We start from the raw sequence: 16,834 nt of genomic DNA, 5'->3' as shown, positions 1-16,834 counted from the left end.
GCTCTGGGCTACATCTGCGGGTTACCGATGGACGAACCCCGCCACCACCTGTGCACCTCCTGCCAGGCTCCTCTGCGGCCAGAGGATGGGCATGACCTCTGCCCTGGGTGTCTTGGCCCCCAACATCTGAGGGAGGCACTCAGCGACAACCCATGCATGAACTGCACCATCATGCCCCGGGAGGTGAGGATAGCCAGGTTGGCACAGGTGGAGAAGGTGGAAGGTGAGCTTCCCCCATTGGGCATGCTAACTCAACGCCAGACCAGGGCTTCCAAGCGTCGATCCACCACACCTACTACCTCGACCCCTGCTTCCAAGAGAAGGGCGGGACCTGACCATAGGCTATCATCTAAGGTCGACCAGATGTCTGCCGACCTGGCCCTAATGAGGGCCATGTTCATGGCCCGTCAGCCCGAGATCCAGCCGGAGGACGTAGAACCACCCACTCCGCCGATGCCACACCTGATCCCTGAGGGTCAGGACCCTGACACACTGTCCCTGGCGGCCTCAGCCACCCACTTCCATGACTATGATGAAAGTGAGGCGGATGGGGCAGAGGCGGCTTCCGAGGCCTCTGAGCAGGGCTCGTACTCATCAGCCCAGACCGGTCTGACTGAGACGGCTGGCGGCTCCATGAGGGCCGCCCTGTACATGGCTCTTGATCATCAGGGCCTGGCTGGACCGCAGCAGGCGGAGTCAGCCCCGTCAAGCCGTTTTTTCAAGAACAAGCCAGCCCCCTCTAGCTTTACCGTTCCTCACTCGGAGGACTTTCTGAAGGAGCTTCACACTTGCTGGAGAGACTCGAAGGCTTGTTCTCGTCTCTCTGCCGATGGGCGTGCCCTCGCGGCGATGGACAACCCGGAAGTAGTCGGCCTGCAGCGCATGCCGGCTGTGGAGCCCTGCATCGCTTCCTTAGTTGTCGACCCCGACGAGGCGCTACGGCAGGACACCAGGTGCCCCCGACCCCAGTGCAGGACCACCGATGACCTCCTCATAAGGGCTTATGATGCAGGAGCCCGTGCCGGGAGGATCTCCAACTCCCTGTCACACCTCATGCTCGCCCTCTCTGCATCTCTGCAGGCGAACAACGCGAGCGCAGAGCCCGCAGACGCCAACACCCTCTGCGACGCATCACTGGAGGCATTCGGCCTCATGTCAAGAGAGCTGGGACGGATGATGTCCACTCTCGTTCAGGCGCGGCGCCAAGTCTGGCTCTCTCAGGCCAACCTGACTGAGAAAACCAGGGCAACCCTGCGCGGCCTCCCAGTGGTGCCGGGAGCGATATTCGGCCCAGCTGCGCGGGAAGCACTGGACCGCACAATCCGGGCCAGGGAGGACAAGGAGCAGCTGTCAAGCCTGAGGCCACAGCGCATGCCTCCCCCAGAGGGGCCTCCCAACAGGAGCAGAGGCCCCTCGGCCGCCACCCGAGCTCGCCTGCCACAGGGCCCCACTTGGGGCCAGCGCACTTCCCAGCGGACTGAACAGAGGCAGGGCCATAACCCTGGCCGGCCCTCTACTAGGCAGTTTCGTGCCCCGGGCCCTGGCGGACCCCCCCCCCAGGGCCCCTAGGGGCCGGGGGGGCAGACGCTGAGACCACGCGGCCGGCCGTCGGATACTTTACACCTCAGCAGCTCAGGTACTGGGCTGCTCAAGCTTCGGACACGTGGGTGATTGCCACCTTAACCCACGGGTACAAGCTTCATTTCCGACGCCGGCCCCCCACAGCCGGCCGGGTCAGAATGACCACTATAGCCGACCCGGCAAAGGCCCTTGCCCTAGACCAGGAGCTGTCCACCCTCCTGGCCAAGGACGCCATCGAAGCAGTAGACCCCCGGGAGCACCCCAGGGGGTTCTACTCAACATACTTCCTAGTGCCAAAGAAGACAGGCGGTTTTCGCCCCGTCTTAGACCTGAGGGTGCTAAACAAATACATGAAGGTCATTCCGTTCCACATGTTGACCTCAAGGGACGTCCTGCAATCCATCGCCCACAGGGAATGGTTCACATCAGTGGACCTAAAGGACGCATATTTTCATGTCCCCATTGCTCGGCAACACCGCCAGTTCCTGCGGTTTGCCTATCGAGGCCGCCACTGGCAGTTCAGAGTTCTGCCGTTCGGGCTCTCCCTCTCTCCGAGAGTATTCACGAGGTGTGTGGCAGCGGCGCTGGCGCCTCTCCAATCGCAGGGCGTCAAGATCCTTCCATACCTCGACGACTGGCTGATCTGCGCGCCATCCCAGGCGCTGGTAGCCGAGGACACAGCACGTCTCCTGTCCCATGCAGCCCGGCTGGGGTTAAAGGTAAATGTGGAAAAAAGTTGCCTGATCCCATCCCAAACCACAACATTTTTTGGTCTGGCGTTACACACCATAACGATGAAAGCCTGTCCGTCCTCACGCCGGGTGGACGACATTATAAAGTTTCTTCCCATGTTCCGGAGAGGCAGTCGGCTGTCGCTCATCACATTCCTCCGCCTCTTGGGCAAACTGACGTCCGTGGCGGCCGTTGTCCCCCTGGGTTTGCTGCGACTGCGCCCCCTGCAGAGGTGGCTGAACAGTTTTCAGTTGGATGCCGAGCGACACAGACACAAGAAGATAACCGTGTCACAACAGTGTCTACTCGCCCTAGCCCCATGGAGAGACAGGGCGTACCTGTCGAGGGGGGTCCCTATGGGGTCCATTCCCTCTCGCAGGGAGATCGTCACCACCGACGCTTGCCCCCTGGGCTGGGGTGCGGTGTGGCAGAGCAGGACAGCTCGCAACCAGTGGTCGGCGGGAGATCGCCGAGACCACATAAATGTGCTGGAGCTACGTGCGGTGCACCTGGCCCTACAGCGCTTCCTGCCATACTTGAGAGGCAGGCACATACTCATACGGTCAGACAACACCTCAACCGTATTCCACATCAATTACCAGGGCGGAACCAAGTCTGCACGACTGCTAGAGGTGTCCACAGACCTGCTGACGTGGGCAGCCCCCCGTCTCACCAGCCTACGGGCGGTGCACATACCAGGGGAGCGGAAGTTGCGGAACCACCTCGCAGACTTCCTCTCCCGCCAGAAGCCCCCGTCAGGGGAATGGCGCCTCCATCCGGATGTGGTGCACACCATCTGGGCCCGCTTCGGGAGAGCACAGGTGGACCTCTTCGCTTCAGGGGAGTCAACCCACTGCCCTCGCTGGTTTTCCCTAGCGGAAACCGTCAGTCCTCTAGGCCTGGACGCACTGGCGCACCCGTGGCCACAGGAGCTGCTCTATGCATTTCCACCACTTCCTCTGGTACGTTCAGTTCTCCAGAGGGTCGTTCAGGAGGGTCACACCATCCTGCTGGTGGCCCCTTTCTGGCCAGGGAGGACATGGTTCCCCCTGCTCCACAGCCACGGAACGCCTTGGCGCCTCCCCGACAGGAGGGACCTACTGTCGCAGCTGGGAGGCCGGATCTGGCACCCATGCCCACAACGCCTCCAGCTGTGCGTCTGGCCGCTCAGGGGCCGGAGCCACTGCTGAGCAGCCCGGTGAGACACACCATACTGAACGCCAGAGCGCCGTCTACCAGGCTACAGTACGACAACAGGTGGAAGCTGTTTTCCAGCTGGTGTAGGGATCTGGGCGAAGACCCAGTACACTGCCCTGTACCCAAAATCCTGGAGTTCCTGCAATCCCTACTAGGTAAGGGCCGGTCCCCCTCTACCTTGAAGGTTTACGTGGCAGCAATATCCTGCCGCCATGTGGCAATCAACGACCGCACAGTAGGGAGCCACAACCTGGTGTCCCTCTTCCTGAGAGGGGCTCGGAGGTTGCATCCCCCGAGAGCTCCGTCATGGGACCTTAACCGGGTACTGGACGCCCTGTGCGTCAGGAGCTGAAGTGGGCGTCATACAAGACATCCCTTCTCCTGGCCATTACATCGGCAAAGCGCGTCAGTGAACTGCACGCTCTGTCAGTCAGTGAATCATGTCTGAGGTGGAACGCAGACGGCTCGGGGGTCACGCTGTGGCCAAACATAGCATTCCTCCCGAAGGTGCTGTCGCAGGCTCACCTCAACCAGCCTATCAGGCTGGCTCGATTTAACCCCCCACCTGGAGAGGGGACAGACAAACTGGAGCTGTTGTGCCCAGTCCGGGCTCTGAGAGCCTACATTGAAGCTACTGCACGCTAGAGAGTGACATTTTGTCGGGATTCCCGTGGGTCACGTGATTCCCGCGGGAATCCCGTGGGATGGGATTAATATTTTTATTAATCCCGTGATCGGGACGGGACGGGAATGAAAATCAACGGGAGCGTACAGGAGCGGGAATGACATCTATCTAGAATCATAATGATCATTTCCAGCTGGTCGTGGCGCCAACCAAAAGAACAGAAGCACCCATATTTGTAGTCATCTTTCAGTGAGACAACGCTCTTTTGACTTGCGTTAGCAAGTCAAAAGAACTACACATTGTATTGTGTATTATTGTGTTAAGCAAATCATACTGTATGTATTATCCTAATATATATAGTGCTATTTTTTTATTGTAAAGTGCTCTGTAGTCTGAATTAAAAAGAGTTTTCTGATTAAAGTGAAATTAAATTATTGTTAATCATTATTCTGTTAATATCTCATGTCTGGGACTCTGGGCTTCTATTTGCTAAGCGAGTTGTATTTGTCTTTTTTTCTCTTTTACTTTGACCTATCATAGGAATTTGGCATTCAGAGCAAAGACAATGTATATGTCACTGATAATGGTTCGAACGTGGTGGCAGCATTTAAAGAGTACATCAGACTCTCCTGTGCAGGCCACAATATCAACCTGGTCCTGAAGTACGTCTTTGACAACTTGGACGAGGAAAACCCCATACACCTCAGTGTCATCAGCCTGTTGAAGCAGTCCAAGACCCTCGTCACTCACTTCAAAAGAGCAGGGTAAGATACATTTCACCCTGTCATGCATGCCTCTTATGGCTGCTTAAATATTTATTTAAATAGTGGAATCAGCAATTAAATAGCTGCTGCAATTTACTGATTTATTTTTTATTTAATCATTATTTAGGAAAGTAGAATTTGTAATCCCTTCTTGTGTACTGTCTCTTTGTATTTCAGATTACAAAAGGAGCTGGACCGGTCACTGAAACAAGCAGTGGAGACGAGGTGGAATACCAGACTTGCAATGCTCCAATCTATAAGCGACGCTCTGAAGTCTGGTAAGCTACACAACATTCTCCTTCGAAGAAAAGAGCTCCGCTTCGTCAACGACATAGATCCTGAACTCCTTGAAGATGTCATCAAACTCCTGAAACCTTTTGATGAGGCTACCAGGCACCTCTCGGCTGAGACGACACCTACCCTTCAACTTGTCCTCCCGTCCAAGGCAACCCTGCTGAAGGGGTGTGTGATTGAGGATGGAGACAGTGCGACTGTGAAAGAGGTAATTTAATACAGTGCTGATATTTTGTATTATTGTTTAGTTTGTGGTCCCATCTAATAACCGGGCTTAACCTATTAAAACCAGGAAAGCATCGGGTTCTCAAATGGCTCACACTGAGCTTTGTGCCTACATGGCTATTTTTTATACAAAATCAATCTCTTCTGGTGCTCCCCTTGTACAAAACCTTTTCAGATGGGGTCCATGGCCAAATACATACATTCTTGAGGTCCTCCTTGTCACAAAAGTTTGAGAACTACTGATTTAAAAGTAATTTGTGGAATAGGCCACAGATCTTAATGGGTTAAGAAAATAATATTTTTGAGTCTAATGTTCAGTATAAATTTTAAACTGTACAATGTCTACCTGAGAACATCTATATACCCTGCTGCAATAATGATGTTGCATATCATGTTGATTTCACTCCTCCACCCCCTAGCTGAAAGAAAAGTTAGCCCATGCAGTGGAGTTGAAATTCAAAATCCACCTGTACCATAAGGTAGCCACAGCCCTCTCTCCTAGCCTGAGGAGTTTCCTGAGAAAAACTCTCAACGCTCACGATTATGTGGAGGTCATCGACACCCTGGCAGAACTCACGATAACGACAGGGCAAGAAGAGAGAGTGAGAGTCCGTGTGGAGGAGGAGGAAGAGGGTGAATAGTAGCGCCAGCAGAGCAGCACTCACTGAACATTCTTAACATAATTACAAAATGTTTTCCCTTCTCTCTCTCTCACTCACACTCACAGCAAATGGCATTGTTCTATAACAAACTATCTTTGTTGCAGGTGCACCACCAGAGGCAGGGCCAGGGACCTCTCATGAGGTGCACAACTTCTTTGCTAGTTGTGTTGAAGACGAGGAGAGGGAGGACAGTGGTGGTGAGATGGAGTCATCGGGCCGCCAGTTGGTGCTGCAGTACATGAGCAGCAACCCCAAGATCCGTGGTCAGTCTCTACTTGAAGTCTGGCAGGAGATGTCAGGTGGGCTAGTGGCAGTTGCCAAGAAGCTGCTGGCAATCCCAGCAACAAGTACTCCCTCAGAGCGCTCTTTCAGTGTTGCAGGTAGACTGATAGAGGAGAGGCGTACCAACCTCGACCCAGAAAATGTTGATAAACTCTTGTTCCTACATAGCAACATTTAAAGTTCGTATGCCTTCTTCGAGGAGTTATCCCAGTTAGCCCCAAGTTTCCGGACAGTGTTTTCTTGCAAAGGGGGAAATATTGAAATATGCTGAAGAGCATTGTATTTGTGTTTATTTATAGTTTTATATATAGTTTTGTTCTGCTGTTGTCATCCCATATTCCCTCAACAATATGCACTTCATGTTTGTTTACCAAAACTCAGGTATGTAAATTGAATGTTTAAAGTAATGCCTTTATATGCCCTAAGCCCAAGTTTCTCAACAGTGTTTTCTTGAAAATATTCAAGCCTAAAGAGTAGACATTACAGTTTTGTTTATTTGTACAATGACTTTAAGTTTAAAGTTAACCTATGCACTTTTATTTGTTTACAGTACACAACTGAGGTACTATGTACTTTATTTGCAAGTTCATTGTGGTCCAAGACCTTTAATTGCATAGTGCAGTTTATGGAGGGTATGTGCCTGCATAATGCATAATGTGCATTGTGCAGTGCAATAGTGCATACACTTAATGCAGCCTACTTAATTTGTTTAGTGCAGAGACTATGCTGTCACCACTGACCTGTGGACAGAGGAGAAGACAAACGCCAACTACATCACCGTTACAGTTCATTACATCTTGGACTGGGAGATTAAAAACCGCATCCTGGCCACAAGGATGATGGAGGGGGTCAAATCACATGACCGCATCAAGACTACGGTGGAGGAAATCCTTCAGGTATCTGTCTCTTGGTGTTGCCCTGTATTATTGTGTTAAGCAAATCATACTGTATGTATTATCCTAATATACATAGTGCTATTTTTTTATTGTAAAGTGCTCTGTAGTCTGAATTAAAAAGAGTTTTCTGATTAAAGTGAAATTAAATTATTGTTAATCATTATTCTGTGTTTTCTTGCAAAGGGGGAAATATTGAAATATGCTGAAGAGCATTGTATTTGTGTTTATTTATAGTTTTATATATAGTTTTGTTCTGCTGTTGTCATCCCATATTCCCTCAACAATATGCACTTCATGTTTGTTTACCAAAACTCAGGTATGTAAATTGAATGTTTAAAGTAATGCCTTTATATGCCCTAAGCCCAAGTTTCTCAACAGTGTTTTCTTGAAAATATTCAAGCCTAAAGAGTAGACATTACAGTTTTGTTTATTTGTACAATGACTTTAAGTTTAAAGTTAACCTATGCACTTTTATTTGTTTACAGTACACAACTGAGGTACTATGTACTTTATTTGCAAGTTCATTGTGGTCCAAGACCTTTAATTGCATAGTGCAGTTTATGGAGGGTATGTGCCTGCATAATGCATAATGTGCATTGTGCAGTGCAATAGTGCATACACTTGTTGTGCTACTAACTGTGCTTTACTCCGCCATCCATTTGATTTGTTGTTTCGTTCTTCGTTGTGTGCTCACTGTGCTACTAACTGTGCTTTACTTAGTTTGCTAGTTTACTCACTTTACTGTGCTACTGTTACTGCTACTGTTACTGTTACTGCTATTGTTACTTGTTGTTTAATGCAATCAGATGGGACTTTTCTGTTTAGTAGTTTTTTGCCACTGTACGGTCACTGTTCCCGCATAACTTCAGGAGTTCAGGTATGATGATGATGTCACATGCATTGTCCATTAATGTCCAATAATGGTTACAATTTAAAACAAGTTGATAAAAAATTGCACCTTGAAATGTTTTGTTTTTTAAAGGAAACAATGTCTTAATAAAATAAAACATTAAATACCATGTTTGGGTTTATTCAACTAAGGTACTGGTACCATAGGCGTGGTGTGACTGACCAATGTTTTGTCGGTATTAAAAAAAGAAGAAAAAAAAACAGGAGCGGGATGGGAGTGGGAGTCATCTCGAGTGGGAGCGGGATGGGATCAGGAGTCATTCTACAGGAGTGGGACAGGACAGGATTTTTTTTTTTACCCTGGTCCAGGATTGGGACAGGACAGGATTTTTTCTGTGGGAGTGGGACAGGACAGGAGTGGAAATCCACTCCCGTGTCAGTCTCTACTGCACGCATCAGGTGGGCAGAGCAGCTATTCCTTTGCCATAGTGGTGTGAACAAAGGCGGCGCTCTCTCCAAGCAGCGCCTGTCCCACTGGATTGTAGACACAATCAGCCACGCCTATGAGGTAAGTAACCTCCCCGTACCATCAGGTGTACGGTGCCACTCTACAAGGAGCATTTCCACATCATGGGCTGCCATGAGAGGGGTGCCCTTGGAGGACATTTGTGCCGCCGCCTCATGGGCTTCGGCAGGCACTTTCTCAAGATTCTACAGGGTGAATGTGGCCACTCCCCACCCATTGGACGTGGTCCTCTTCCCCGAATCCTCCGGTTCTACCCTTTGAGGTTTGTAATCAGGATTCCTCGTGACTTGGCTGGTATAAGTCATTCAGTGCTTAAAGCACCGCCTCTGGCGGTCAGCAGGGACGAAATAGAACGATAGTTACGTATGTAACTACGGTTCTATGAGTCCCGAATGACCGCCAGAGGCACTCTTGTCACTCAGAATCCTCGTGTTCTCGCGAGAAGATTCTGTGGGGACTGAGCCCCAGGTGACTGCCGGAAGATATAGACTACTCCGGGGGTCATCACGGGGTCAAAATTGACATTGTTGGTATAAAATACTCGACTGCGCATGTGCGAAGGGACGTATTCAGTGCTTAAAGCACCGCCTCTGGCGGTCATTCGGGACTCATAGAACCGTAGTTACATACGTAACTATCGTTTCTCTGCAAGACATTACTCTATAAGCCATATCTCCAAAACTGCTGGGTCAAACTGAACAAACAAACAAAAACTCCAATGGGCCCCAGTCAAATTTGGTCACTTTTAGTCTGACTATGAATTTTCAATGAGTGCAGATTCTTACTTTGTCCAGGTGTGGTTTGACTGGGTGTCTTCAGTCCAGGTGTGGTTTGACTGGGTGTCTTCAGTCCAGGGTTCTGCTCAGTCTCACCACGCCTCTCTCTGTGGACATGATTACATATTTACATCCACATTGGAGCCACCTGGTTCCTATGTAGATCCCAAAATCCATCGTTGATTGATTTATACATTTTCATCTATTAATTAACCAGATAATGATGTCAGCTAAACGGTTGTTAACTATGTGTTATTCCCAGCCACCCCTAGTTGATTTATATAGTTTTGTTTATATATATATATATATATATATATATATATATATATATATATATGTCATATTGTATAGTGTTAGGGGTCCTCATTCACAACGGCAAATATACGACGATATAGGTGTAAATGAAATGCGTAATGATATCGTATTTTTCCGTCTGATCAAGCTGCGACAAGCTCCCGTGTCATCAGCAAAGGTGGCCGTACTAATGACTGCATGTGTGCTTGATACAGTGATATAGCCTAAGTTGATACAGTGATATAGCCTAAGTTGATACAGTGATATAGCCTAAGTTGATACAGTGATATAGCCTAAGTTGATACAGTGATATAGCCTAAGTTGATACAGTGATATAGCCTAAGTTGATACAGTGATATAGCCTAAGTTGATACAGTGATATAGCCTAAGTTGATACAGTGATATAGCCTAAGTTGATACAGTGATAGCCTACAGCCTGATAGCCTACAGCAACCCTGCACACGCACACGTGCAGTCACATACTTAGCAATAGCATAGCATTAGGAGGTCCAGGTTCATTTACGACGCTCACGAATCATACAGAATTACAGATGTTTGTGTGGATGACATGATCAATGTTTATTTATTAATATTATCCTAGGGGACACGGGGAGAACACGCAAACTCCACACAGAAAGGCCCTTTCGCCAACCCCGCCTCGGGTATGGGCACTGATGACGCGGAGGAGGAAACACGCCGCCAGCACCCACAGCGTCCCCAGCAGGAATCGAACCCAGGACCTTCTAGCTGTGAGGAGACAGCACTACCAACTGTGCCACCGTGCCCCCCGCCCCTGCCCTTTTACCCGTCTATAAAACAACTGCCCCTACCCGTCTGTAAAACAACTGCCCTCTCCAGACCACGAATGCAGCGTTTACTACATGGTGAAAGAAATGCAAATGCCCTCCTCTCCTTTCCATGCCATGCTGGAAGGAAGGCAGCGTTCAGGAGTGTAGTGACAAGCTCAAACAAACAAGCCACTCGGCTGGGCACATGCATGTGTATAGAAACGCGTTCAAATTATAATGTCCAGGCATTGACTGCTGTAGGGTGAGGTTCCCATGTATTCAACACATTATGATATTACAGCAGTTTTCTTTATGCAGATAAAATGAGACGGTAAAAACCTGTGTGATCTCTAGCCTGTGCCCATACCTTCCAAAGCATCAACCTGGATTGTTGCACCCTGTGGTCCCTAAACCCTGTGGTCCCTAAACCCTGTGGTCCCTAAAGCTAAATTCCAATACCGCAACTTGCACACTCCCCTCGCGTCCTCCACTCGCTCCTCGGCTCCGCCCCCAGCGAGGAGGAGAGGAGGAGGAGAGGATTCGATGCGAGGACCGAGTGGTGGAGTGAATGTACTACGCTGTCATTTCAAAGCGACGGCACATTCCGCGATCACTAATGACGTGTATCAATTCAATTCAATTCAATTCAATTCAAAGGGCTTTATTGGCAAGGGAAAACATACGTTTACATTGCCAAAGCAAAAGTGGTGGAACAATACAGTGTCACACAGCTGGATCACTGGAACTCCGAACAGAGCCGTACAGTCTACAGAATAGACAATTCATCATTTTGTGCATGTAACCGAGGCCAACGTGTATGTATTGGTAACATGTGCAAGGCAAGGCTATTTATTCCTGAAATAGTGAATAAGCGCCAGGATGAGCACACGTATAAATCCCCCCCCTCCTCCGACAGTCAGTCCTCCTCCGACGGTCTTTGCAAATAACGGACACTATAACAGGAATTAGGGTTAGTCTCTCTGACTTACATAATGCAGTTCAGTCCACATAATATAAATAAATACATTTTTGTCACCGTCATTCATAGCAGTCTGTGCATTCAGGCATGCACAGAGATGAATTAACTATAGCTTTTGAGGTGCGCACAATATAGCCGGCCTAATTTATATATCATACTTTTATTATGCTTATATCACACAACGCAATAAAGCCAGTGGCTTGTTGTGGTCCTTTCACTTTCACATAATAGTAGGCTACTTTATCATTCTGAAGCTCTATTCATTCAGCGAAAATGTGTCTCTTCAACAAACAGTGCGTGCATGTGTGTGTTGCACCTGATGTACACTCGCTCTATGAGGAGACAACATACCCCACCGAGCTGCACCTGATGTACACTCGCTCTATGAGGAGACAACATACCCCACCGAGCTGCACCTGATGTACACTCGCTCTATGAGGAGACAACATACCCCACCGAGCTGCACCTGATGTACACTCGCTCTATGAGGAGACAACATACCCCACCGAGCTGCACCTGATGTACACTCGCTCTATGAGGAGACAACATACCCCACCGAGCTGCACCTGATGTACACTCGCTCTATGAGGAGACAACATACCCCACCGAGCTGCACCTGATGTACACTCGCTCTATGAGGAGACAACACACCCCACCGAGCTGCACCTGATGTACACTCGCTCTATGAGGAGACAACACACCCCACCGAGCTGCACCTGATGTACACTCGCTCTATGAGGAGACAACACACCCCACCGAGCTGCACCTGATGTACACTCGCTCTATGAGGAGACAACATACCCCACCGAGCTGCACCTGATGTACACTCGCTCTATGAGGAGACAACACACCCCACCGAGCTGCACCTGATGTACACTCGCTCTATGCGGTCTCGGAGAGCCCACTCGGCTCCTCCACTCGACTCTCCTCTCCTCCTCGATGGAGCACTTTAACAATTGGAACGTGGTCACGCTGGAATGACCCCGAGTGACCGAGTGGGAGTGAGCGAGTGGCCGAGATTTTGGGTATTGGAATTTAGCTTATGACACAGTGTCAACCATTGTGACACAAATTACCCTGGTTTCCCTCCCACCCCTGCCCCCTAGGGAGTGTCACCGGACACTATGTTCCATAAACTCTGCACTTTATATTTATACTTCCTGCACGGTGTTGTATTTGTATTATAGTGTAGGTTATATATTTATAGGTGCATTCACATACTTATCATCAGGAGGTCCAGGTTCATTACTGAAGTCAGGAGGTGGAGATATAGACGCGTCAGCTCCCTCCTCCTCTCTCTCCTCACGGAGACTCATCTCTGCTCTGTGGACGAGATACACCAGACAACAGTCAATGTTTCCCTGTAAAACCTGGATTCATTTCTACTTGCAAAAAAAGAGATTGCAACCTTACTACTGCTTTTTAATACTAGGACTTATCAGAGGAAATTATGTAAAAGAAAAAAAAAATAGCAAATGTTATGCACATTTATAATAATTATTAAAATAATAATAATAAATTAATAATTTACATTTGGGGGATATCTTTCACTATAATAAATAAAACATGTTTCAGAGATGTCCAGAGATTTTTAATTTGTGTGAATTTCAGCCTCTGTGGGGGGGGGGGTATTTATATGCAAATATCATGACTGTAACTCTCTCTCTCTCTCTCTCTCTCTCTCTCTCTCTCTCTCTCTCTCTCTCTCTCCAATTTTGGGCCGATCAAATAATTTATAAGACGAAAAATAAAACAAATAGTGTTGTCTCCTGACTTTCTTTTCTTCTTTCTAATGATTTGATCGTCCCAAAATATTGTGTTCATTGTCATGATTCGTCACGATCCGAATTGGCTTTGTCCGCGGCGTAACCGTCTTTAAATAAATTATATTAAAAGTGCCGATGGGAGAATGCATGGGGCTTCCACTTCCTGGGCCACTCGCTTTTCTGAAAGGGGGCGGGGACTGCGGCGCTCTATTGGCATGACGTTTTACAAGTGTTGCCAAAGCACAATCACAGATATGACAAACAACAACATATAACAACATAATATCAATGATAATATCAAATAAAGCAGGTGGTGCATGAAATAAAACATGGCATACTGTATGTGTGTCCTACTGGTTGTCCCTTTTCTTGTGACAGGAATTGACATATTTTGCAGCCAAAACTGCACATTCTTTCTGTTCACCCAGAAGGACTGGTAATCTTTCCCCTTCTGTCATACTTTTGTTTCAAATTTTGGGAAGAACTCCTCTCTAATATTTGTGTAGTTTTTACATTGTGTTAAGAAGTGTAACTCTCTTTCTCTCTCTCTCTCTCTCTCTCTCTCTCTCTCTCTCTTCCGCTTTGCAAAACAAATCAATTGATTATGTCATTGTATAAACAGTGTAAAAACTGTGCAGACAGTATAGTTCCAGTATAAAGTGATTAAAACACTTACCCGATCGATGAGGCTATAATGGCGTCCAGAGAGTGATCAGTTGTCTCAACTTGCCTGTCTTCGTCTCCGGTGGACAACAATTCCACCGTCAATTCCACGGACAAAATGAATACCTGCGTCGACGCATATTAACTTTAATACTTTAATAATATGCTACTTATATTCCCGTTGTGTAATGGTGAATGAACAGGCGTTTCTTCAGGCAGGTACTTTATTTACACTACCAGTGTAATGTATGCTGGGAGACAGACGGGTGGAGTTTTAGTGTTGTTTGAGGAAGTGAACTAAAAACGTGTTTACTCCAGGTTTGACACTCATATTGAGCAGTTGCCTAGCCCTGGGTTGTCCACATGATGGCGCCATTTGACCAGCTATTTTCATTTTTTAATTTATTGATTGAAATATTTATTAACAGTTGCAGAATTACAGTACATTTCAAGTACAACTCAATACAAAGACTGTTAACTGTGAGTGGACGACACCAATAAAGCATTACACTTGTTTACAAGAGGGTCCACCTTGTTCAATTCATCAAAACATTTAGAGACGTACAAATAGACACTTCTATAAAGTCAAGGAACAGAACAGGAATTCATCATAAGGGAGGTAAAAAGGGAAAAGAAGCATATACAGTGAGGGAGAGATTTTACGGGGGCCCATTTCGATTTGCAGCCGTCCGTAGGGGCCCTTTGAGAGTGGTTTGGAAGGAGTCAAAGGATTAGCATATCTAAATGACTGTTGGTAGGGCGTTCCACATTTTGGTGGCATAGGAGCGAAATTAATTTAGTCCCTTGTTTGTGCCGAAACTGTGAGTTTGAAACTATGACCAATGAATTAAACCAATGAAGTAGACCGCTATAGACCTACTGCTTTGATTGATTGATTGATTGATATATATTATATATATTGAAATATCTATTAACAGTTTGCAGAATTACAGTACATTTCAAGCACAACTCAATACAAAGACTGTTAACTGTGAGTGGATGACCTTACACTTGTTTACAAGAGGGTCCACATTGTTCAATTCATCAAAATGCATGCTTGTAAACAGAGCTGCTACCTTTACACATATTAAATCTGAGTTTTTAATAGTCCTGAATCAATGTAATATAATATAATATAATAACAGGTGGTTTCATGGAGGAGGAACAGTGAGGAAGCAACTTAAAGAAGAGGTGATCGTGTCAGACAGAGTTAAATTTAACGGCTAAATAATGTGGCGTTTTGACGGGATACACTTTATTTGGGTAATTAATCCTATACCCGTTTTGCAAATGCTGCTATAGTTTTCTTATCGTTTACCTTTCTGTGTTTTCCTGTACCGAAGACGGTGTTAATGAATGGCTGTTAAATTAACTTTTAACTAGATGGGTTTACTTTACATGTTGCCCAAAGTTAAATGATAGTATGATAAATGTACAACCATATTGTGTGTCTGACAGGCCTATATGATAGGCCTATAGTTGACATTTGACAGACACTAAACCCAAGTGTTTAGGTTCTAAACACTTATTGGTAACACTTTTTAAACGTTTAGATTATAAACAGAAGAACACGTTAAATCCCTGTAACACTAGTTTTTAAACACATAAACGTGTTTAGTTTTTACAATCAAAGTCAGTCATATAGGTGTTTAGAATGCAAACACTATAGTGTTCTCGTGAGGCGTTTGAGTGAACTCGTGTTCTACTGCATTTTATGACCATTAATAAACATTTGGCATTTTATTGGTGTTTAGGTTTTAAACTCGCGTCACATGTTCCAGGGATTTACAGTGTGTAAGTGTAGGCATATCATGCTTCTACTGTAGGCCTATCATGGGTCCAGTGTAGGGGTATCATGCTTCTACTGTAGGCCTATCATGGGTCCAGTGTAGGGTATCATGCTTCTACTGTAGGCCTATCATGGGTCCAGTGTAGGGTATCATGCTTCTACTGTAGGCCTATCATGGGTCCAGTGTAGGGTATCATGCTTCTACTGTAGGCCTATCATGCAGGGTCCAGTGTAGGGGTATCATGCTTCTACTGTAGGCCTATCATGGGTCCAAAACAACCTTTTCACATCAAGGACCCCCAAATTGACACTAATTAGCCCCGCAGACTTTGAATAGATATACCAGGGACCCCCATTAGAGAGGATGTTATACCAGGGACCCCCATTAGAGAGGATGTTATAGCCTTTAGTAATGAATAGAGGTAGGTAACGCCTCGGAAATAACAACACCTGGCGATACTGTAACTGTAGGCTACTGTACATAATCTGGGTCTTATTTGTCACTGTTTGCAGTAGGCTACATGATATAACAACTAGATAATTAAATCACACTTTTTTATCCTTAATACGTACTTCACTCAGCCAATCAAATCATCACTATGGGGTGCAGCGCTCAGCCAATCAAATCATCGCTATGGGGTGCTCAGCCAATCAAATCATCGCTATGGGGTGCAGCGCTCAGCCAATCAAATCATCGCTATGGGGTGCTCAGCCAATCAAATCATCGCTAGTGATATTCACACAAACACACAAGGCTGGGCATTATAAAGCTAATTAATACAGTATTCAAATCAATCAAGCATGTCTTTCTTTAAAAGGTTTTCATTCCTTGGAAGAAAAATGATTTGATTCAAAAGCCACTCAACAATGATTCACTCAACAATGATTCACTCAACAATGATTCACATCAACAATGATTCACTCAACAATGATTCACTCAACAATGATTCACATCAACAATGATTCACTCAACAATGATTCACATCAACAATGATTCACTCAACAATGATTCACTCAACAATGATTCTCATCAACAATGATTCACTCAACAATGATTCACATCAACAATGATTCACATCAACAATGATTCACTCAACAATGATTCAATCAACAATGATTGATTCACTCAACAATGATTCACTCAAC

Source organism: Protomyctophum bolini (assembly GCF_963924005.1).
Source record: "Protomyctophum bolini genome assembly, chromosome: 20".
NCBI lineage: Eukaryota > Metazoa > Chordata > Actinopteri > Myctophiformes > Myctophidae > Protomyctophum > Protomyctophum bolini.
Note: the sequence above shows the minus strand (reverse complement) of the source record.